Source organism: Rosa rugosa, chromosome 2 (assembly GCF_958449725.1).
Source record: "Rosa rugosa chromosome 2, drRosRugo1.1, whole genome shotgun sequence".
Classification (NCBI taxonomy): Eukaryota; Viridiplantae; Streptophyta; class Magnoliopsida; order Rosales; family Rosaceae; genus Rosa; species Rosa rugosa.
The window spans coordinates 19,385,048-19,408,291 of NC_084821.1; the positions used below are offsets into that span (position 1 = coordinate 19,385,048).

The 23,244-nt window shown below is 44.5% G+C and overlaps 1 non-coding gene across 1 annotated transcript; it reads left to right on the plus strand.

Moving 5' to 3' along the window:
- The first annotated feature begins 11,036 nt into the window (after positions 1–11,036).
- TRNAE-CUC (transfer RNA glutamic acid (anticodon CUC)) lies at positions 11,037–11,109 on the plus strand. The gene has a single exon. It is a non-coding gene; the product is annotated as a tRNA-Glu (tRNA).
- Positions 11,110–23,244: the final 12,135 nt, after the last annotated feature.

The window sequence follows — 23,244 nt, forward strand, 5'->3', positions numbered from 1 at the left end:
TTTTTTATTTTATTTTGTCTTCAACCTATACACCACAAGTTATAATAGGTTTATAAAAATAAAAAAATACTCTAGGTGGTTAAAAGCCGCTCGCTAGTCTACGATATTTGTTATATATCTCCGATAAAGTGAAGAATTTTAGGATATATCCCCAATAAAGTGAAGAAATATCTGTAAAAAATAATTTTACACTTTATCTGTAAATAAATATCTGTATATCCCCAATAAAGTGAAGAAATATCTGTGTAAAATCATTTTTGGTCTACGATATTTGTGATATATCTCCAATAAAGTGAAGAATTTTAGGATATATCCCCAATAAAGTGAAGAAATATCTGTAAAAAATGATTTTACACTTTATCTGTAAATATCTGTATATCCCCAATAAAGTGAAGAAATATCTGTTTAAAATCATTTTTTACAGATATTTATTTACAGATAAAGTGTAAAATTATTTTTTATAGATATTTCTTCACTTTATTGGGGATATATCCTAAAATTTTTCACTTTATCAAAGATATATCACAAATATCGTAGACCAGCGAGTGTGTAAAATCATTTTTTACAGATATTTATTTACAGATAAAGTGTAAAATTATTTTTTACAGATATTTCTTCACTTTATTGGGGATATATCCTAAAATTCTTCACTTTATCGGAGATATATAACAAATATCGTAGACCAGCGAGCGGCTTTTAACCACCTAGAGTATTTTTTTATTTTTATAAACCTATTATAACTTGTGGTGTATAGGTTGAAGACAAAATAAAATATTTAAAAAAAAAAATGAAAAAACAGAAGAAAAAAAAAAAAAAAAAAAAAAAACGAATTATTTTATTTTATTTTTTAATTTTTTTAATTTTTTTGTCTTGAAATGACCAATTTACCCCTCAAAAGTCAGAGTCAAAGTCCAATTTGGACGGAATAGTAGAAATTGGACACGACTGATTGAAATTGGAAAGTTCAGGGGGTAAAAAAGTGAAATTGAGAGTTTGGGGGGTGAAATGATGACACCCCCAAACCTCAGGGGGGTAAACTGTAATTAATCCTAAAAATAACCCTGGTCGAAGGAAAAAAAGAGTACAACGCGCATATGTCCTAGGTAGCATGTTTCTTGATGCTCCCCTTGATTGAAATCTCCCCCTAATCATTGCATGTGTCACTTGTCAAGCCCCTGATTTTTAACACAAATAAAAATCGATATATAATCTCATAATTATACATGCGTGATGGTTCAGCCATCAATACAAAATACCTAAAAACTTTTTCCCTTTAAACTAAGTACATATTGATGCCCTGAAACCCACTATGTCAATATTGACCTGCTCCACAGAGTCATATATTACATAAGCTTACAAATTAAATTGTCACCACAAAATAAAACGTAAATGCTCATCAGAGCTTACTACACAACGGAAGTCTTTATCAACAGTAAAGTCACAAAAATGGTTTCCTACCGTAAAGCTGCAAAGACGCAACCTCAGCTTCAGCCACGATTATCCTGACCTGTAGGATTAACCCCTACACCATTGATCGAATAGTGCACCGGGTTGCCACACAACAAACCCGATAAGCTTATGAAAGCTCGTACGAGTAACTCAAAAACACCACTAAACAACTCACACCAAAACTAAGGAAAACAATTCACGCCTTGATTCCTTACTAACACGTAATAATAAAGGAAAACAACTCACTCCTTGATTTCTATCAACACGAAACAAAGAAAGCAACTCACACCTTGATTTCTTCTAAATTGTAAATAAGGAAAACAACTCACACCTTGTTTCCTTAAACACCAACTAAAGAAAGCAACTCACACCTTGTTTCCTTAAACACCAACTAAAGAAAGCAACTCACACCTTGTTTTCTTTCAAATCACGAAATAAGGAAAGCAACTCACACCTTGATTTCCTATAAATCGTATATAAGGAAAGCAACTCACAGCTTGTTTCCTTAAAACACAAATTCATGAGTTAGATATAATCTCGCACCGTTACCCCATGAATTTCACTGGCAGATAGACTAGAGCTCTAACTGAAATCGTAACCACTTGTCCGCCCAAAGACGTGATTACTCGATATACTGCCTAAGGTCACCCTGTGACCTTAATTCCTCGGCCTCACTGTCCCTTGGAATAAAACATTAAAAGGAGTCGCTCAGGACTAGAGGTGGCAAATGGGCCGCTAAGCACGAGCACGGCACGGGCCCGGCACGCTTAAAAGAGGTCCGGCACGGCCCAAACCCGTTAGTGGCCCGGCACAACCCGAGCACGTTAGAATAACGAGCCGGGTTGGGCCTAGGAATATTGGCCCATTGGCCCGGCCCGCCCCGAGCCCGTGATGGGCCTGGCACGGCCCGAGCACGACATATTGTGGGCGGCCCGTTACAAATACAAAATTTCATTTTGTTTTTAAAAATATTTAAAAACCACAATGATGAGATTTGAATATTAGACCTCTTTTTTAAAATCTCATGACAATTCCACCAATGCTATTTCTTTATATTAGAGGTGGCAAACGGGCCGGCCCGGCCCATTTTAAGCGGGCCTAGTCGTGCTTCGTGCCGTGCTTGGACCGGCCCATTTATTATCGTGCCGGGCTCGTGCCGGCCCATTTACTTCAACATTAAGCCCGGCCCGGCCCATGGCCCGAGCCCATATCGTGCCGGGCCGTGCTCGTGCCGGGTCAATATCGGGCCGTGCTCGTGCCTACCCACTATAAAGCACGATTTAAAAATCTTAATTTGAACAAATAAAAATTAATTTTATTTAACTATTTAGAAAATTAAAATAAATTAAGTTCTACAACGTTTTTCTTAATCTTAGTTTTTTAAGATTAGATTTCAAATAATTTTTTATATTCCACTATAAGAAAGAAAGAAAAAAAAAACTCAAAATATATTGTTTTTAGTATATTATTGTGAGATTAATCTTTATTAATATAATGAAGATTTAGTATCTATTATTCTTTCCTTCATTCTATAGTTGTATTATTATGAGATTAGTCTTTATTAATAAACATATATTTAATATTTAGAAAAATACTTATGTCAAAATAAGGATATAATGTTTTGTTTCATTATTTTGACAATATAAAAGAAAGCATTGGTGGAATTGTCATGATATTTTAAATAAAATGTCTCATATTCAAATCTCATCATTGTAGTTTTTTAATATTTTTAAAAACAAAATGAAATTTTGTGTTTGTAACGGGCCGGCCCACAATATGTCGTGCTCGGGCCGTGCCGGGCCAATGGGCCAATATTCTTAGGCCCAGCCCGACCCGTTATTCTAACGTGCTCGGGTCGTGCCGGGCCACTAACGGGCTTGGGCCGTGCCGGGCCACTAACGGGCTTGGGTCGTTCCGGGCCGCTTTTAAGCGTGCCGGGCCCGTGCCGTGCTCGTGCTTAGTGGCCCATTTGCCACCTCTAGTCAAAATAGTGAAATAAAACATTATATCCTTGTTTTGACATAAAGTATTTTTTCTAATCTCATAATAATACAACAATAGATTGAAGGAAAGAATAATATGATACTAAATTTTCATTATATTAATAAAGATTAATCTCACAATAATATACTACAAGCAATATATTTCGAGTTATTTTTTTCTTTCTTTCTATCTTGTAGTGGAATATAAAAAATATTTAAAAACTAATCTTAAAAAACTAAGATTAAGAAAAATATTGTGGAACTTAATTTATTTTAATTTTCTAAATAGTTAAATAAAATTAATTTTTATTTATCCAAATTAAGATTTTAAAATCGTGTTTTATAGTGGGTAGGCACGAGCACGGCCCGTTTATTGACCCGGCACTAGCACGGCCCGGCACGATATGGGCTCGGGCCATGGGCCAGACCGGGCTTAATGTTTAAGTAAATGGGCCGGCACGAGCCTGGCACGATAATAAATGGGCCGGCCCAAGCACGGCACGAAGCACGACTAGGCCCGTTTGCCACCTCTACTCAGGACTCAAAATGTTACACAAATCTCAATGCTTTTCAAAACAATAGAAATCAACATTTCCACAATCATTGTTTTCCAAAAAGCCACACCCAAAACAATAAAAAGCACCATTCATGCATATTGTTTTCATCAATCAACAAAATTCACAAATACATATATATTTAACGTAAATATATATATATATATATATATATATATATATATATATATGTAGTCATCCGCTCAGGAATGCCTACTAATATCAACTATAGTTTGCAATTAATAAATAACTCTCAAAACGATAAAGGTACTCCGTTCGTAAATGAACCTTGTGAGATTACTCACTTCGAAATTCCTGCTGCGTCTTCAATACAGAACAAAGCAGCTCAACCATAAATTAACCGTCCAAGAATACTTCGTCAAGTATCTAATCACATACGGTCTTAACTTAGTAACGAATCACAAACGATTTAAGTTCGAAACCCCCGTTTTGAACTAAACTTCCCAAAAGTGACGCCAATCAAGGCGAAACCACATCCGAGACCACCTAATGTCTTCGGAATACTTCTACGATCGATATGTCAAAACCACAAGTCGATCGAAAGCTCAAATCCTCACGGATCGAATCATCGAACTGTCCGAAACCGTAAAAATTACAACATATTCATACGATCTCCAAAAATTGCGTATTATATATCGAAACTCTCGTATCGACGAGTAGATGATATATAAAACCAGAAACTATCCATTTCATGGCCGGAAAGCCGCCAAAACGCCGCCACAGTCTGTGGCACAACCACCTTAACCACCACAGGCCAAAACTCAAAACTAGATTAATCCAACCGTCCAAAATGTCAAGAACACCAAATAGAACAACTTTAACACCTGGGGTTCAAGCCAACTCGGCCTAGATCGCCGCCACAAGTCGCCGTGAACTGTTCACCGTGAGTTGATCTGATTCCAACGTGAATCGAATTGCTAACACCATGGATCGCTTTAGGAGGCTCCTATGAACTCAAAACAGGAAGCTTAAAGCCACGACGTCGCCGAAGCTACGAATTCCGATCGGGTCCGACTGCACTCAAAAGCTACCGCCTTCCAGTGCCACACATGGTGAGAATCGTCGATAGAGGACGTCACAGGGAGGAGCGCACGGTGGAGGCGAGTCAGTCTGGGCTTGGTGCACCGGTAGAGGTAGCCGGAGATCGGAGAAAAAGCCGGGTCGGGTCGGGATTTGGTGATGAGATCAGCTAGGTTGTCATTAGATCGGATCTGCTTAACTTCAATCTCTTGACTTTTCTGAAGCTCATGAGTGTGGAAGAACTTTGGTGCAATATGCTTAGTTTTATCACCTTTGATGAATCCTTCCTTAATTTGAGCAATACACGCCGCATTGTCTTCATGAAGGATGGTTGGAGCGTCAGTCACTGAAGGTAACTCACAAGTACTCCGAATATGGCGGATCATTGATTTTAACCAAAAACATTCACGACCAGCTTCATGTAGTGCAACTATTTCAGAGTGATTGGAGGAAGTTGCCACTAGTGTTTGCTTTGTTGATCGCCATGATATTGTTGTATCTCCACAAGTAAACACATAACATGTTTGAGAGCGACATTTATGTGGATTAGAGTGATATCCTGCATCATCATATCCAACAATTTTTGGACCATTGACAGATTTATTTGCATAGAATAAACCCATGTCTGTCGTACCACGAAAGTAGCGTAAAATATCTTTTACACCTTTCCAATGGCGTAATGTTGGAGCAGAGCTATATCTTGCCAACACACTTACTGCAAAAGCAATGTCCGGTCTTGTACATTGTGCCAAATAAAGTAAAGCACCAATAGCACTAAGATATGGTGTTTCTGGACCAAGAATATTTTCATCATCTTGTCTTGGTCAAAATTGATCTTTATTGGTGTCAAGATTACGGACAACCATTGGCGTGCTTAGTGGGTGAGCTTTGTCCATACCAAATCTTTTTAGGACTTTTTCAGTATAAGCTGATTGATGGACAAGAATTCCACTAGCTAAATGCTCGATTTGCAAACCGAGACAATATTTTGTTTTACCAAGGTCTTTCATTTCAAACTCACGTTTCAAATATTCAGCAGTCTTTTCAAGCTCTTCAGAGCTTCCAATTAAATTCATGTCATCGACATAGACTGAGATTATTGCAAAACCAGAAATTGATTTCTTAATGAAAACACAAGGACATATAGGATCATTGATGAATCCTTCCTTGAGCAGATACTGACTAAGATGATTATACCACATTCGTCCAGATTGTTTAAGCCCATATAATGATCGTCTCAATTTGATTGAGTACATGTTATGCGGTTTTGTGGTTGCTTTAGGCAACTTAAACCCTTCTGGGACTTTCATGTAAATATTAGTATCTAATTCACCGTATAGGTATGCAGTAACAACGTCCATAAGTCGCATATCAAGTTTTTCTGAAATCACCAAACTTATTAGATAGCGGAACGTAATAGCATCCATCAAGGGGGAATATGTTTCATCATAATCAATTCCAGGTCTTTGTGAAAAACCTTGTGCCCCAAGTCGCGCCTTATATCTTGCAATCTCATTATTCATTGCGCTTTCTCACAAACATCCATTTGTAACCAACTAGTTTTACATTGGGTGGTGTTTTGACAACAGGTCCGAAAACACAGCGCTTGTCTAGAGAATTTAATTCTGCTTGGATTGCATCTTTCCATTTGAGTCAATCATGTCTCTGTCTACATTCATTGATAGACCGAGGTTCAGTATCATCTTCTTTTATTATTTCTGTAGCTACTGCGAATGAAAATATATTATCAATGATCATATCTCTACGATCCCACAACTCATTGGTGTACACATAGTTTACAGAATTTTCCTTATTTTCAGGTACCTGAGCCTCAGTTGAGATTTGTGTGTCACCAAAAACATTGTCCTCTTCTGTAATTTCAGAATCATGAGTTGTTGGTCAGACATTGATATCTTGCCCAAAAGTTTGCCCGGGAGCGATTTCATTATGATTCAGATGTGCCATTGATTTCCTTTTTCTAGGAACTGAATCTTTTGAACCTATAGGTCTGCCACGCTTCAAGCGTGCAATAGATGATTCATTAGCACTACACCAAATATAGGCTTTAGAGACGAAGCCCAGAGACGAATTAATAAAACTGTCTCTACTGTTTTTATTAGAGACAAATTTTTATTGTGTGTCTCTAATATTAATAGAGACGAATAGAATTTTGTCTCTAATACTAATAGAGACAGAATGGATCCTCTCTAATTGATTTGGCGCCAAATTAAAATTTTTGGAGCTAAAATTTTTGTAGCCTAGAATATATTAGCGCTAGTTTATCAAATTTTTACTAATAGAGACGGATAAGTCTCTCACCATATATTTTTGTCCAATTAGGACATCAATTTTTGCAGGCGCATTTGCAGCTGGAATATGTGATCTTGTCACTTTTGCTGTATTAGTGAATGCATCAGGCATTGTGTCAACAATATTTTGTAAATGAAGAATCCGTCGTACTTCATTATCACATTGTTTGGTACGAGGATCAAGATGAGATAAAGTGGGTACAGTCCACGATAATTCACGACGTTCAAAAGGAACAATCTTATCTCCCCCTAACGGTGGGAATATCGTCTCATCAAAGTGACAATCTGCAAAACGTGCAGTAAAGATATCACCCGTCAAGGGTTCTAGATATCGAATAATAGATGGTGAATCAAAACCAATATAGATTCCCAAATGACGTTGAGGGCCCATTTTAGTATGCTGTGGCGGTGTAATAGGCACATAAACTGCACAACCAAAAATTCAAAGATGGGAGATATTGGGCTGGCTCCCAAGGACAAGTTGTAATGGGGAATATTGATTGTTGGCTATGGGCCTCAACCGAATTAGTGTTGCCGCATGCGAAATAGCATGTCCCCAAGCAGAAATTGGCAACTTAGTTTTCATTAATAGGGTACGTGCGATTATTTGAAGGTGTTTAATAAAAGCTTCTGCCAAACCATTTTGAGTATGAACATGAGGAACAAGATGTTCAATGTCAATTCCCATAGACATGCAGTAGTCATCAAAAGTTTGAGATGTAAATTCACCAGTATTATCTAATCAAATGGACTTAATGGAGTAGTCCGGGAATTGTGCTCGTAATTTAATTATTTGAGCAAGGAGTTTGGCGAATGCCATATTACGAGTAGATAGAAGGCAAACATGAGACCATCTCGTAGATGCATCAACCATGACCATGAAATATCGAAATGGTCCACAAGGTGGTTGGATAGGTCCACAAATGTCTCCTTGAATTCTGATAGGAGCATTTTAATGCGATGTTTTAATAATTATTTCCTCATATTTTACTTAGTTATTTCCTTAAATAAATTAGTTTTAATGTAGTTTCTATTTTTAGATGCACTGGAGCAAATGGAGAAGAAATGAGCTTAAAGGCACATGAGAAGCAAGGGAATGTTGGAAATGATAGAGGAAAGGCACGAGGGCTGCAGAAATGAGCTGAAATGAAGAAATGAAGTATTCCTGGTCCATCCAGGAAATCCTGGTCCGACTAGGAAACCTACTCCTGCCAGGAAAAGGAATCCTAGTGACACAAGGAGTCCCAGTTGAACTAGGAAAGCGAAGGAAGATTCCGAAAGGTTTAAGAACATTTTATGTGAAGAGTCCTAGGTGGACTAGGAGAGCCCAAGAACAAGTTCAAAATGTCCTCTACAAAGGTGATATGGATTGGGAGTCATCTAGACATGATTGTGGCCAAAGGGAGAATTCTACAGATAAGGAAGGAGAATTTCAAGGGATTACAACATGCAGAAAGGTTGAAAACAGGTCCAGATACATTCCTTGAAGTCCACATTTCATCATTGGCTGAAATTAAGGAGATAAATCAGAAATTAATCATGTAATTAATTCAAAAATAATCTCCCTAGAATCAAGGTGATAATTTGAAGACTTCTGATTGGTTGGATGACATAGCAGAGCTGACGTAGCATTATTTGATTGGTTGAAGCTGTGTGGCATGAGCAGATAATTCCTAGGAAATTAATAGAAGATTCATGAAGACTTGGAGACTAAGTTGTCATCCTCCTATAAATAGGAGCATCAACACCACACCAACTAACACACCAATTCTCCCATAATTCTACACACAAAAAATTCTCTCCATTCTCTAGTCTTCAGAAGCTCTGCGTCTCAACGAAGGAGGAGAAGAAGTCATGCAATACATCAAGATCCTAGCCGCCATCCACCCTTGTGTCATCCCTAGAAGATTGCTTGCTTTCAAGGATCTTCAAGTTCTTCGTCTCAAGGCTTGTCATCCATCTTTCACGGTGTATTTCATACTTTCTTTTGTTTTCCTTTGTTTGATTCGTAGAGTTATGAATTCTAGTTAACATGACGTTAAGGGCAAAGTTTAAAGCCCGTTTATATGTTTTGAAATAAAGTTGTGATTTCTTTATGTTGATTTCTAAGTTGCTTATGTGAGATTGCTTGATTGATTTTGTTTTACAGAAAACTTTTATATGTTTATGTTCTTTGGTGGCCAACTTAGGATATATGCGTGTAATTGGAGCTAGATTTAGGTAAACAATTCACCTAATAGTTTTGTGACCCTAAATCATAAGTAGTAAAGGCTTTAGACAAAAGTCGAAATCAATTAAGGAGGATTGCAAATAGATGAACTTTTTTATACTAGGTTGTGCACTTTGGTTGACATCCTTTCTTTGTTCTTCATGCATTGAATATGTTCTTGAGTAGCTAGCTTTCTAGACTATGATTGCATGTTCAATAGGATTAATTTAGGTGCTTTCACTTATATTAATTATTCAAGGAAAGTAAAATATGGGAAATCGTTTGCTTAGTAACGTTTCACATGGTCAACTTCTTTCTCATGACATAGATAATCAACTATAAGAATTGTAATTGGATTTCTTTAATATGAATGTGGTTTTGATCTTTGTTCCTTGCGTTCCACCCTTGTATATATGTTTTTTCTTTTTCTTTATTTTATTTATTTAATTTTTTATTTTATAATCCTAAACCACCCTTGTTTGTGTTTACTTGTGTATATTTTAATTCTTTGTTTTATTTTTGTAAATAGTACTTTATACTTTTTATTAATTCTTTACTTGTTTTTGCAATTACAGGTGTACCCTCAATCCCCGACTAGAACGATCCCTACTTATTCTATACTGACAACTACATTTTGCAGGGTTAAATTGCGCGCTTACTTTTAGGCGTGTCAAATTCTTTGCAAAAAGGATGGAGATTCACTATCAATCTTGGCATAAGATGGTCTGATGACCAATTTTCCTTGCTAGCAGGCTTTGCAAGGGTTGCTTGGCAAAGTAACATGTTTAGTCAACAATGGATGACCATTGGAATTTGTAATTATCCTCCGCATCATGGTAGATCCGGGGTGACCCAAAAGTTCATGCCAAAGCATAAATGCATGTTGATATTTGGATTGTTGGTTCATTACATGGTACGCCTCAATTGGGGTAATGATTGTGTAATACAACCCAGATGATAGGGCAACCAATTTTTCCAATATGCGCCTTTGGCTGTCATTATTGGAAGTAATGGATATTCCACATTTTGATCATTTGTGGTCTCAATATGGTACCCATTTAAACGGAAATCCTTAAAATTGAGCAGATTCATTTTGGATCTGGAAGAGAACAAAGCCTCTTGAATGGACAACACAGTGCCATTTGGTAGTCTAATATGGGCTTTACCGGAGCCTTCAACCAGGTCTGTGGATCCAGATATTGTGGTCACATTAGCTTTAGTAAGGACTAAAGTGGAGAAAAATGTCCGATCACGAAGAATCGTGTGCATAGTAGCACTGTCAGCAAGACAAATATGATCTCCATCGTTTTGGAGCTGAGGGCATCCATGAATCATAGTCATTGCCTTCATAAAAGAAAATAAATAAATAAACTGCTTAGAGCAAAAATATGCATGTAGCAAAATTGATTAACATAATAGTAAAATATAAATAGTTGTTGAGACAATAAATGATACATGCATTAAAATAACATTATAACGAAATAACCATCAATTCGTTGTAGTCTAGTTGGTTAGGATATTTGGCTCTCATTCAAAAAACCTGGGTTCAAATCCCAGCAATGGAAAACAATTTGGTTATATTTTTTTTTAAAGAAAACAAAATAATATAGTGTGGCTATAAATCATTGATTGTAGACATATTCTGTTTCATCGTGCTGATAACGTGTTATAAACTAGAAACTTACGTTTGTAGGAAAGAATATAGAGAGATAGTAAGGAGGAAATGTAGATGTGTGTATCTTATTCATTCTCATAGACTCCTTTATATAGGAGTTAAGTTTACATCCTAAGGACATGAAATATGAGAATTTACGTAGACAGCCACATATTTATTACATTTACAACAATTACAAGTTTGTGAAAAAAAAATTAATTTTTTGAAGGAAAAAGTTCATTGAATTAGCGATAAAAATCGCTCAAGAAGACATCCAATTTGGAAGCATACAAAGGCCAAAAAAAAAAAAAAAAACTTGACTCTAGAGTTTAGATAGAACAAACTAGAAGGTGTACTACACCAAGAAGTTGTTCTTGTATAATAAAGCACTACTCTGAAACACTTAAAAAGAAACTAGCAAAAATTAAAGATTGTACCTACATGTGCATTTGCAAGCATAATTAGCTATAATGAGCCACACTCATGGTACCGCTAGCGGTACCGACTCCCGCCAAGGGAGTGACCTACGGAAACACAGCCAGGCGGGCTACCGCCTGAGCCCCAGACTGGCCCCAGATCACCGCTGACACGCCTCCACGCGCCGCGCCAAGATAGCATCAGAAGCTCCAAACGCTGAGAAGTGAAGCACATCAATCCCACATCGAAAACAAAGAGAAGATCAACACTCTCCTCACCTATAAAAGGTTCTATCATCTCTCCTCATTAATTACGCATTTACTACTCATTTATTGTTATGCTGTCTATATGCATTGACTGACTTAGGCATCGGAGAAGAGAAGACCGCCCAACGCGGTCTCCCTCTGACGCCCTGTCTTTCGTTTGACAGCTAGCGAAGATTACCAAGTCCTTAGAGTAGCGGTCCGCCCACCGGACCCGCGTTAAACGAAGGTTCGGCTACCGTCGAACTTTGAGCATTAACATTGTGGCCGTCTGTGGGAAACTTTGAACAAAAGGTCATCCCACCACAATTACCATGACTAACGGTAGCGGGGGAAATGCTGAAGAGCAGGCGGACCAATCCGCCATTCCCCAACCCACCAACCCAGCGGTAGGCATTAACCACACACTATTCAGCACCCCAGCCAACCCCGGCGGTGAGGAAAATCCAAGTAGCAGCCGTCCACCGAGCCAAAATCTCACCACTATGTATGAGCTGGCACTGGCGGACCTTCACAAGGCAAACAGACAGCACGAACAAGAGCGCAAAGAGAAGGCCGAGGCCCAAAGGCAGGTGGCCACATTGATGTCATGGTTCGATGAACTAAAAAGGATGCTTGAGGTAAACGCCAACCCAGCGCAGAGCGAGCAATCACGAAGCACCGGGCGTTGCCGGCCCAACACTGGCACGTTGGTACCGGGACCAATCATACAGATGCAGGTACCGCTGAACCCACTTGAACTATTGGGGATGGGACCACCGCCCGTCCCCCAACTAATGTTGGAGCAGGAGGCGGAATCACTGCCGCGCACCAACCGCTCGAAAGCTAGGGCAAGGACTGAGGGCAATCCGCCTGCCCCAAGGCGCAGGCAGGTTCAGCGGAGTATCCAGGCAGGTCCCGCCGGCAACGCAACAGCCCAAATACTGGAAAGGATGCAACTATTGGAGCAGAGATTAATCCGGGCGGAGTCGGGCGCCCCAACCCCAAATCCAAATCCGCTTTTCGCGTCCAGACTAGGACCATTCACCGCTGCGATTCTGCAGGCTATCAGACATTACAGCGGCATGTCTGACCCCTTCGTCCATATGGACACCTTCAAGAAGGTCACCAACAACAAGGGATTTGACGACGCCACCCTGTGCCACTTGTTCAGCGAAACGTTGGACGGTGAAGCAATGAACTGGTTCTTCGAATGTCCGCCGGGATCCATTGACTCATTCCACGTGCTATCACACGCATTCCTCTCTCGGTTCATCTTATTGTCCGCCGGACATCACAACACAAGTCAGCTGTTCAGCGTCAAGCAAGGGGCAGACGAATCACTGAAGGAATTCGTCACAAGATGGCGGGTGACAGCATCTCAGTTCCGCGATCTAAACAAAGCAATGGCATCGGCGGCTTTCAAGCAGGGACTCCTCAAGGGGCCATTCCTCTATCACCTCAACTACAATCATCCAAATGCGGTGTATGACCACGTCATGAGTGAAGCGGTCATTCATGCCCAAGCATAATTCATCACATATGGAGAAACCCCACCGCCACCAGCAACACCAACAAAGTCATCACAACCCTCCTCCAGTCATCAGGAGACCGCTAGCAAGACCCCTGCTGCGCCGCCAACTAACAAGAAGAGGGAGTGGCAACAGGGCCACTACCAGAACAAGCGATAGAAGGACCAACACTACAACAAGGGCAACCGCCCATCCCATGGGGATAACCGCAACAAACAAACGGAGTCCTCTCAACGGTATGCAGTGTTTACAGTCCTCACAGCCTCGTATGAGGAAATATACAATCAGTGCAAGGATCAGATCCCACGGCCACCCCCAGGAAGATACCCAAAAACGGGAAAACCAAGAAACACCGGCAGGTGGTGTAAATACCACGAGGACAGCGGTCACAATACCAACAGCTGCAATGCTCTCAAAACGGCCATTGAGACCTTGTACCGTGACGGCAAGATGGAGCAATTCAAGGTGCACCAACCGCCACCTGTGATCGCCAACATTGAGCCCTTGGGCCGCATCAACACCATTGACGGCGGTGCTCCAATCACCAACATGTCTCACAGGGCAAGGAAGCGCTATGCACGCTCTAATCACCCAAAAGAAGTCTGCAACATCCGCTACGAGAGATCCGCCAAACTCCCAAAGTCTGGTTGGGAGCCCATTACCTTCTCAGAGGAGGAGGAACGTGGAGTGCATCTACCCCATGACGACCCATTCTTGGTCGACGCCATTCTCGACAAATGGTCAGTGGGGAGAATCCTGGTGGATAGCGGGTCCGCTGTCAACGTCATATTCAGCGGTTGTTACAACAACCTCAAGCGGAACAGAAAACTACTCCAAGATCATGAGCCACTGCTTAGCTTCTCCGGTGACATCACGCAACCGTTCGATTCTGACTACATGCGGCTAGCTATCGGCGCTAGTCCATGTATGGCGGAGGTGCATACAGAATTCATAATTGTCGATTGTTTCAGCTCGTATAAAGCCATCATTGGCCGGCCGGCACTCAACAAGCTCAAATGCATCATCGCCGGACACAGGCTTCTCATGAAGTTTCCCACGCCCAACGGCACGGGCTGTGTTAGGGGAAGTCAGCAGTTGGCACGAGAATGTTATTCAATGACTATAGCACGATCAACCCGCCGCCATGAAATCCTAACGGTGGGAAACCATGCACCGCCACCAAATATCTTCGAGGATCCCAGGGATGACGAGAAGAAATATGTAAAGAATGAGCCAGTCAATTCGGAAACGTCGTTGAAGGTTGTCAGCATCTCTGACGAGCACCCTGAGCGGACGGTCCGCATAGGCGCTCAATTAGACCCAGAGGTGGCGGAAGAACTCACTTAGTTCCTACGTGACAACGCTGCCGTCTTTGCATGGTCATACGCAGACATGTCGGGTATCTCCCCTGAAATCATCACACACAAGTTGAGCATCAAACCATCCTTCTATCCTATCAAGCAGAAGAGGAGAGCCTTTGACGAAGAAAAGTACCGTGCAATAGGAGAAGAGGTTGCCAATTCAGAAATATGTAAAGAATGAGCCAGTCAATTCGGAAACGTCGTTGAAGGTTGTCAGCATCTCTGACGAGCACCCTGAGCGGACGGTCCGCATAGGCGCTCAATTAGACCCAGAGGTGGCGGAAGAACTCACTTAGTTCCTACGTGACAACGCTGCCGTCTTTGCATGGTCATACGCAGACATGTCGGGTATCTCCCCTGAAATCATCACACACATGTTGAGCATCAAACCATCCTTCTATCCTATCAAGCAAAAGAGGAGAGCCTTTGACGAAGAAAAGTACCGTGCAATAGGAGAAGAGGTTGCCAAGCTCCAGGGCATTGGATTCATCCTCCAAGTCATCTATCCCCAGTGGATTTCCAACCTGGTTATGGTCAAAAAGCCTAGCGGCAAGTGGCGGATGTGTGTCGACTTCAAAAATCTCAACAAGGCATGCCCAAATGATAGTTTCCCACTACCCCGCATAGATCAACTGGTTGATGCAACCGCCGGACATGAGCTCCTCAGCATGATGGACGCTTTCTCCAGCTATAATCAGATCAAGATGCATCCCAGCGACCAGGAGTGCACCACCTTCACCACCGACAAGGGCCTATACTGCTTCAATGTTATGCCTTTCGGTCTGAAGAACGTTGACGCAACTTATCAACGACTGATGAATGCCATGTTCGCGGAACATTTGGGCAAGATAATCGAGGTCTACGTGGACGACATGTTGGTCAAGAGTATAAAGGCCAGCGGGCATGTGGCAAACCTCAGAATCATAGTAGCCATCCTCTTGGCTTATGGTATGCGCCTCAACCCAGAAAAATGTTTCTTTGGCGTCCCCACCAGCAAGTTTCTGGGTTATATCGTCAGCGAACGAGGCATCGAGGCTAACCCGGACAAGGTACAAGCCATCCTCGACATGAAGGACCTTGAGTGGAAGATACACGTCCAGAGCCTCCAGGGCAAGTTAACCGCCCTTTCTCGATTCATCTCCCGACTCACTGATAAGTGTGCCCCATTTTTCAAAGTCTTCAAAACGACTCACAAGAAAGTCATCAACTGGAACCCAGAGTGTCAGGCGGCGTTCCAGGGCTTGAAAGAATACCTGGTGGCAGTCCTACTCCTTTCCATTCCTGTGCAAGGAGAAACACTGTACATATACCTAGTGGTATCAGTGTCAGCGGTAAGCTGCGCCATTGTCCGGCGGGAAGGCCAGGAGGAACTCCCAGTGTTCTACGCCGGCAGAGGCATGAACGGAGCAGAAACAAGATACCCTCCCTTAGAGCAACTCGCTCTCGCACTTATTGTTGCCGCCAGAGGCCTCCGCCAGTACTTTCAGGCCCACACAATCCATGTATTAACCAATCAACCGCTGAGACAGGTAATGCAGAACTCTGAACACTCAGGGCGCCTCAGTAAGTGGGCCATTGAGCTCAGCAAGTTCGACATTGATTACAAACCAAGAACCGCCATGAAGGGCCAGGCGGTGGCAGACTTCATTGCTGAACTCACCGAGTGTCAACTCGAACCCAGCAGGGAGACAGAACCCGGAATGGAAATGGTGACCGCTGAAGAGCCGGCTCCCCAGCAGTCAGATTGGAACCTGCATGTGGACGGCTCCGCTAACGCCAAGGCCAGCGGCGCCTTAGTCATCTTAACAGGACCGGGGGGGGGGGCTGAACGCGGAATACGCGTTGAAATTCAACTTCAAAGCTTCAAACAACATGGCGGAATATGAAGCACTCATCGCCGGCCTACTCCTCGCCATCGACTCGAGGGCTGACAGCGTCAACATCTTCAGCGACTCTCAATTAGTTGTTAACTAAGTCAACGACAGCTTCCAAGCCAAGGGCCAACAATTAGCGGCATACTTGGGGTACGTCAAGACACTGCTCAAAAAATTCAAATTTCACACCATCACACAGATCCCCAGGGAAAAGAACGCCAAGGCTGATCTGGCGAGACTGGCAACCGCTCAGCCATATCAAAGTCCAGCGGACACAAGAGTGGACTGTCTTGACAGGCCAAGTATTACAAAAACCCTGGCGGAGATCTTCAACATTGAGGTCAATCCCAGCTGGATGGACGAGATTATCGAGTACAAGCGCAACGGGACATTGCCAGAGGACAAAGTCAAAGCGCGACAGCTCAAGCGGAGAGCAACCCGCTACAACATCCAGAATGGCAAGCTTTACCGCCAGAGATTCACCCACCCCAACCTCCGTTGTTTAACCCCAGAAGAGGGAAAGGTCGTGCTGGCAATGATACACGGCGGAGAATGCGGAAACCACTCGAGCGCCAGATCCTTGGCTAATCGCACAATGCGACAAGGCTACTTTTGGCCTACACTCGGTGATGACGCCCGACGGATATCGAGATCTTGCCACAAATGCCAATAATATGCTGATCTCCCACATGCACCGGCGGAACCACTGTCAATCATCATCGGTCCATGGGTTCACTCAACGTGGGGCCTGGACTTGATGGGAAAATTCCAAACCGTTAAGGTAATTCACTTCCTCTGGAAGAACATCTACTGCCGCTATGGTGTCCCACATACAATCATTACAGACAATGGCACACAGTTCAACAACAAGGAACTCATATCTTTCACCGCCAACCTTGGCACCAAAATGAGTTTTGCATCTGTCGCTCACCCCCAAACCAACGGCCAGGTCGAAGCAGCAAACAAGATAATCAAGAAGCTGCTAAAAAAGAAACTCGACAACGCCAAGGGTTTATGGGCGGAGAAGCTTCCGGAAGTTCTATGGGCCATCAGGACGACCCCAACTTCCGCCACTGGCGAAACTCCTTTTTGTATGATGTTCGGAACTGAGGCTGTCCTACCTGTCGAGGTAAGTCAACCTACCGCTAGGGTCGAAGGCTACTGCCCAGAGACCAACAGCGACAGCGTCAACCTTGACAAAGACCTCCTAGAGGAAAGATGACATAAGGCCCATTTGCACAATCTGCAAAACAAGTAGCGGATATCGCGTTTCTACAACACCAGGGTCAAAGCCCGGAACCTCCAATTGGGGGACTGGGTAATGAAGGAAGTAATTCCACCGCCAACAAAACTCCGCCCAACTTGGGAAGGTCCATACAAAATTGTGGAAGTCGTTAGCCCCGGCACCTTCTACTTAATGGACAAGGTTGGCGTCACAACGACCTACCCTTGGAATACCGAACACCTTCGGTATTACTGCAAATAGTCATGCCGCTACCCAAGAGCATCTTGACTTAGCTAAATTTTTGTTCAATATTTAGCTAAGGGAAGCTACCCAACGGGTACTACCCCGCTTTTGTAAACGCTGATCAGTCAGCTATCAATGAAACGAGGAATTATTCAAACCATTGTTACCAAGTCTAGCACTGAGAGCAACTGGCAACGCCAACAATAGTTAGCGGACCACGTCCGCTACATTGTGCACTTGGACCAATCTTAATTCCTTTAATGTTTCATTGATTGACAAACGAAAACTCAAGTCAAAACTCTAGCGGTACAGGCATATCATGACAAACACAACAAAATTTCGAAATGTCACTTCATATACGTAGGGCTGGGACTCCCCACCCAAAAGTATTCATTACATCAAAAATTATGCCTCAGCGGCTACAAAAAAAAGGGAGCTCAACATCAATTTCAAGGATTGGCACGACTGCCATCAGCGTCTTCACCTTCGGCATGCGGCGGCGGATGTAGGCGGCTTGTTTGGTCAGACCCTCGAGCGGTGGGACTGGGAGTCTCTATTGTACCATCCGCCCGGGTATGGACCGCCAAGAAACCAGTACGGGACACCTCCGACTGGGTAGGAGGAGGAGTCCGCTGGGAGTCATCCGCTGGATGTGCGCCGCTTTCTCCGCTACCCGAGCGGGCTCCTTCAGCTTGGACGGGGACCACACCCTTCGCCGGCGGGACATTCTGAGCTGGCGGCACGATGGGCTGGGACGCCTTCACCCAGTTGATGGCGCCTTTCTGCTTCAACATTTCCACATTGGCGACGGCACCAGCCTTCGCCGCCTCGGTCAGCGTCTTTTTATAGTCCGCCGACTGCTTGAATGCCTCCACAGCGGCGGCCGCATCACGGCTCCCTTCAACTCCCAAGCGGGCGACCTCACCCTCCAGCCTCTTCACCTCAGTTAGTCTGGCGGCAGACTCCCGCTGCAGGATCTCAATCTTCTTATCCTTGGCAGCCACCCGATCCTGCAGCAGGGATATGTCTTGCTCCAGCTTGCAGACATGGTTATTCCGCTCCAAGTCTCGCTGGACGGCAACTGCCAGCTTGCCGCGAGCATCCTCAGCATCACAATTCGCCTTGGTCAGGCGCCGCTCCGCGTCCTCTAGCCTGTTCTTGGCCTCCCTCAGCTCTCTTTGGAGACCCTGGATCTCCTCCCTGAGCTGCCGCTCAACCCGGGGCTATTTCGAAGCCACAAGGAACACCTCGTGCAGTCCAACCGATAAATGACCGAAGGCCAAACTGAATGGCGACTGGTCAACGGCGGTTGGGTGCGCAATCCCCGCTAGGCCGCCAAACCCGAGCCGCTCGCAGAGGTGATAAAGAAATTCCCGCTCATCGTCGGTCATGAACTCTGCGTATGAGGCGAACGAGTCCAGATCGCTCACTGGCACCTCCCTCTCAGCAACCACCGGCGCCTTGGGCTGAACCTGTCGAGCCCTCTTCTGCTTGCGGGCCCCGATGGTCTCCACATCGTCCCCTTCTTCCTCGTCAGCAGAGTCATTTTGGCGGCGCCTTCACTGAAGCACCCTTGTGTTTTCAGCAGGAGCAGGCCGTGAGCCCTTCGGCGGCGGTTCCAACCCCACAATGGTGACAGTGCCCGCAATGACCACTATTTCTTTCTGTGGTGCGGTCGCAGCAGGACCCTTGTTCCCGCCGATAGCCCCACCGCCCACGCCGGTCCCCGCCTGAATGATAGGCGAACCGTCACAGCCAAGGTGGGAGTGGTGCGGGGTAGCACCACGGGGACTTCGGACTGGCTTAACGCTAGTGTGTCCGGATTAACGACTGTCTGCTGAGCCGCCAGCCCGGAGGCATACATACTCTCCAAGAAGTTGTCGATTTCAGCACGATCCATGGCTTTGGCGAAAGCGTCTCGACTCGCTTTGTTAACCGGCGGAGATTCTACAAAAAAGGGGAAGCGACTTAGACTGAGACAAACTGAACAACGACATAGTATGGCGGAGATTGCTTACCAATGGCACGCGTCAACTGTTGATCTACCAACAACTCCCAACCAGTGAGGAAACGAAGGTCCAACAGGTTGCGATTCCGCCAACAGCCTCTGATACGTGCCACACGACATTCCTCTTCACGAGTCAGATTATAGCGCATGCCCGCTACAAAAAAAGAGGTGATCGTTAGTACAGAGTACAAGAACTATCAAAAAAAAAAAAGTTAACCGCCAATTCTGGCCGGCGGAGACCGACAAACAACCTCGGATAGGCTGAAACTCCGACTTAATCCTAAACTTCGGCTCCCCCTCGTTAGACCCCGCTTGGTATTCCCACCCCGCCATGGCAACACAGAAGGCACCCCACCAGTAAGACATGGAGTCCTTCAGGTTCTCGATCAGCTTGGGCGCCCCCTGGCGGCGACTCAAGTTCACCTGCCCTCTACAACCTTGGCGCTTCACATACACCAGCTCGTAGAAGTGTAGCACCTCCGCCACAGTTGGTCCCTCGCAGCCGGACAAGCGCCATAACGAGTTCAGCGCCATCATCAACCGCCACATGTTGGGGCAGATCTGCCCAAAGGCGAGGCCAAACTCGCACACCAGGATTTGGAGATTTGGCACTAGCGGGAATGTCACTCCTTGGCGGAAGATCGCCTCATGCACGGCGGCAAACCCCGCTGGAAGAATCGAGGTCTTCTCGTCCACCGTCGGCGGACGCAGCTTAACCACGCCTAGCAACCGATACATTCACTTCAACTGGTTGACGGCGGCAACAGTCATCCGCCCTCCAGCCTCGTCAACAGGGGTGCCGTCAGGAAGGACCCACGCTGACTCGGTATCCTCCCCCGCCACCTCTCCCCCATCAGCGGAGCCACTGGCAACGCTGTTACTTGCTAGCCGCTCATCACGCCTATCTTGGACAGCGGCAGCCTCCCCTGCCCTAGAACTCTCTAGACGCAAAGCACGACCCATAGCTACTTCCCAGGGTATGGTTTGTAGAGGCTCAACCTCTAACGGTTCTGGCAGTGAGGTTCCTGCACGGGCAGACGGACGCAACGAGTCAATAAAAGTTCTATCCGCCACACTGAACGACACGTCAGACCCGGAGTCCTCACTGCTCGAAATCTCTACGAGGTTAGCCATCCCAAACCCTAATACCCAAATCAGTCAGTTCACATAAGATCTAACCTATCCCTATTTCAGTTATACCCAAGAACATCAAGAACACAGTTACCCAGAAAATGCCAAAACAAGATTAAACACACACTCAACCCAGATTCGACCATCTAGAAAATTCCTAAACCCCAACTCTCTATCAAACAACACAACCCATCCCCAAGACTCAATCTACACCCTCAGAATACATCGGGGAAGGGCAGATCACACCAAAAAAAAAAACACAAAACCCAGAAACTGGCTAGTGCAAAAAAAAAAAAAAAAATATCCAATAAATCAGCAAGGAGATTCAGGATACTAACCTCAAAGGTGAAAACTCTGGTGTGACCGTGAACAACTTGTCTTCGATGCAGAAAATCTTCGTCTTTCCAGGTATGATAACTCCACGAAGTCACAGCAGCCTCCTTCTCGACTCTCAGACGAACAGAGCTTGAAGACGACGAATAGAGTTTGAAGCTTTAGCAAAGTGTCAAATCTCGCTAAGTTCCCCCCCCCCCCCTTTTTATGTCAACATCAGAGAATTCTAAGCCGTCCGCCAAAAAATGACATCACGTACCAACCGTACACGTGTCCCACGTCTGCACTTACTCTCCGGATTAACCGAGGCGTCGCCTCGGTTACAAAATCCATAATTACTCGCATTAATGACAAGAAGACGGGCATGCTGAAGAGACGCGCTTCAGCACGCTAACCCATTAGGTGCTGGCCATGTGTCGAACACCATCAGACGAAGCGTCTAATGGAAGTAACTGGTAGAGGGGAAGATCACCAAAGTGACGAAGTCTCCGCTAAGCGAAACTCCGCTAGCGGAACTTCTCCCTTGTCACCTTCCAAGGGACGAAGTCTCCGCTAAGCGGAACTCCACTAGCGGAACGTCTCCCTTGCTGCCTTCCAAGTGACGAAGTCTCCGCTAAGTGAAACTCCGCTAGCGGAACTTCTCCCTTGTCACCTTCCAAGGGACGAAGTCTCCGCTAAGCGAAACTCCGCTAGCGGAACTTCTCCCTTGTTACCTGTAGATACCTCTACTAGCAAGGCTAGTTTGCTATCCCACCAAGCATAAGTAACACCCACTTTGGGACACCCACGAGACATGGCAAGGCCCAACCGCGACATCCATCTTGTAGCCCTATGTTCAAACTACGCAACGGTATCCGGAAGAGGCAAATCCGTCGCTGGGAAGCCACGTTCCCGCCCTTGCCAAGATGCCCTCACAACTAGGCATTTCTATACTAGAATAGTTGTGTGCTTGTCCCACATCGAAAACCATGTAAAGGAGATGGCTTCCTTTACCTATAAAAGGAATGCCTCCTCTCACTTAAACATCCATCCCATTACATTTCATGTAATCCCTTTGGGCCGCAAGGCCCGAACACACTAGTTAAACATTCAAGTGGACGTAGTTTCCCGCTAAGGCGGGAAATGAACCACTATACTTCTTGTGTCATTCTCTCTCTCTCTCTCTCTCTTTAAAGCTAACTAGAGACCCCTCGGTCACTAACGTTAACATCACCTTCCAAGGGACGAAGTCTCCGGTAAGCGAAACTCCGCTAGCGGAACTTCTCCTTTGTCACCTTGCAAGGGACGAAGTCTCCGCTAAGCGAAACTCCGCTTGCGGAACATCTCCCTTGTCGCCTTCTAAGTGACGAAGTCTCCGCTAAGCGAAACTCCGCTAGCGGAACTTCTCCCTTGTCACCTTCCAAGTGACGAAGTCTCCGCTAAGCGAAACTCCGCTAGCGGAACTTCTCCTTTGTCACCTTCCAATGGGCGAAGTCTCCGCTAAGCGAAACTCCGCTAGCGGAACTTCTCCCTTGTCACCTTCCAAGGGGCCAAGTCTCCGCTAAGCGAAACTCCGCTAGTGGAACTTCTCCCTTGTCGCCTTCCAAGCGACGAAGTCTCCGCTAGCGGATCTTCTCCCTTATCACCCCTGCCAAGTGACGAAGTCTCCGCTAAGAGAAAATTTGCCAGCGAAACTTCTCC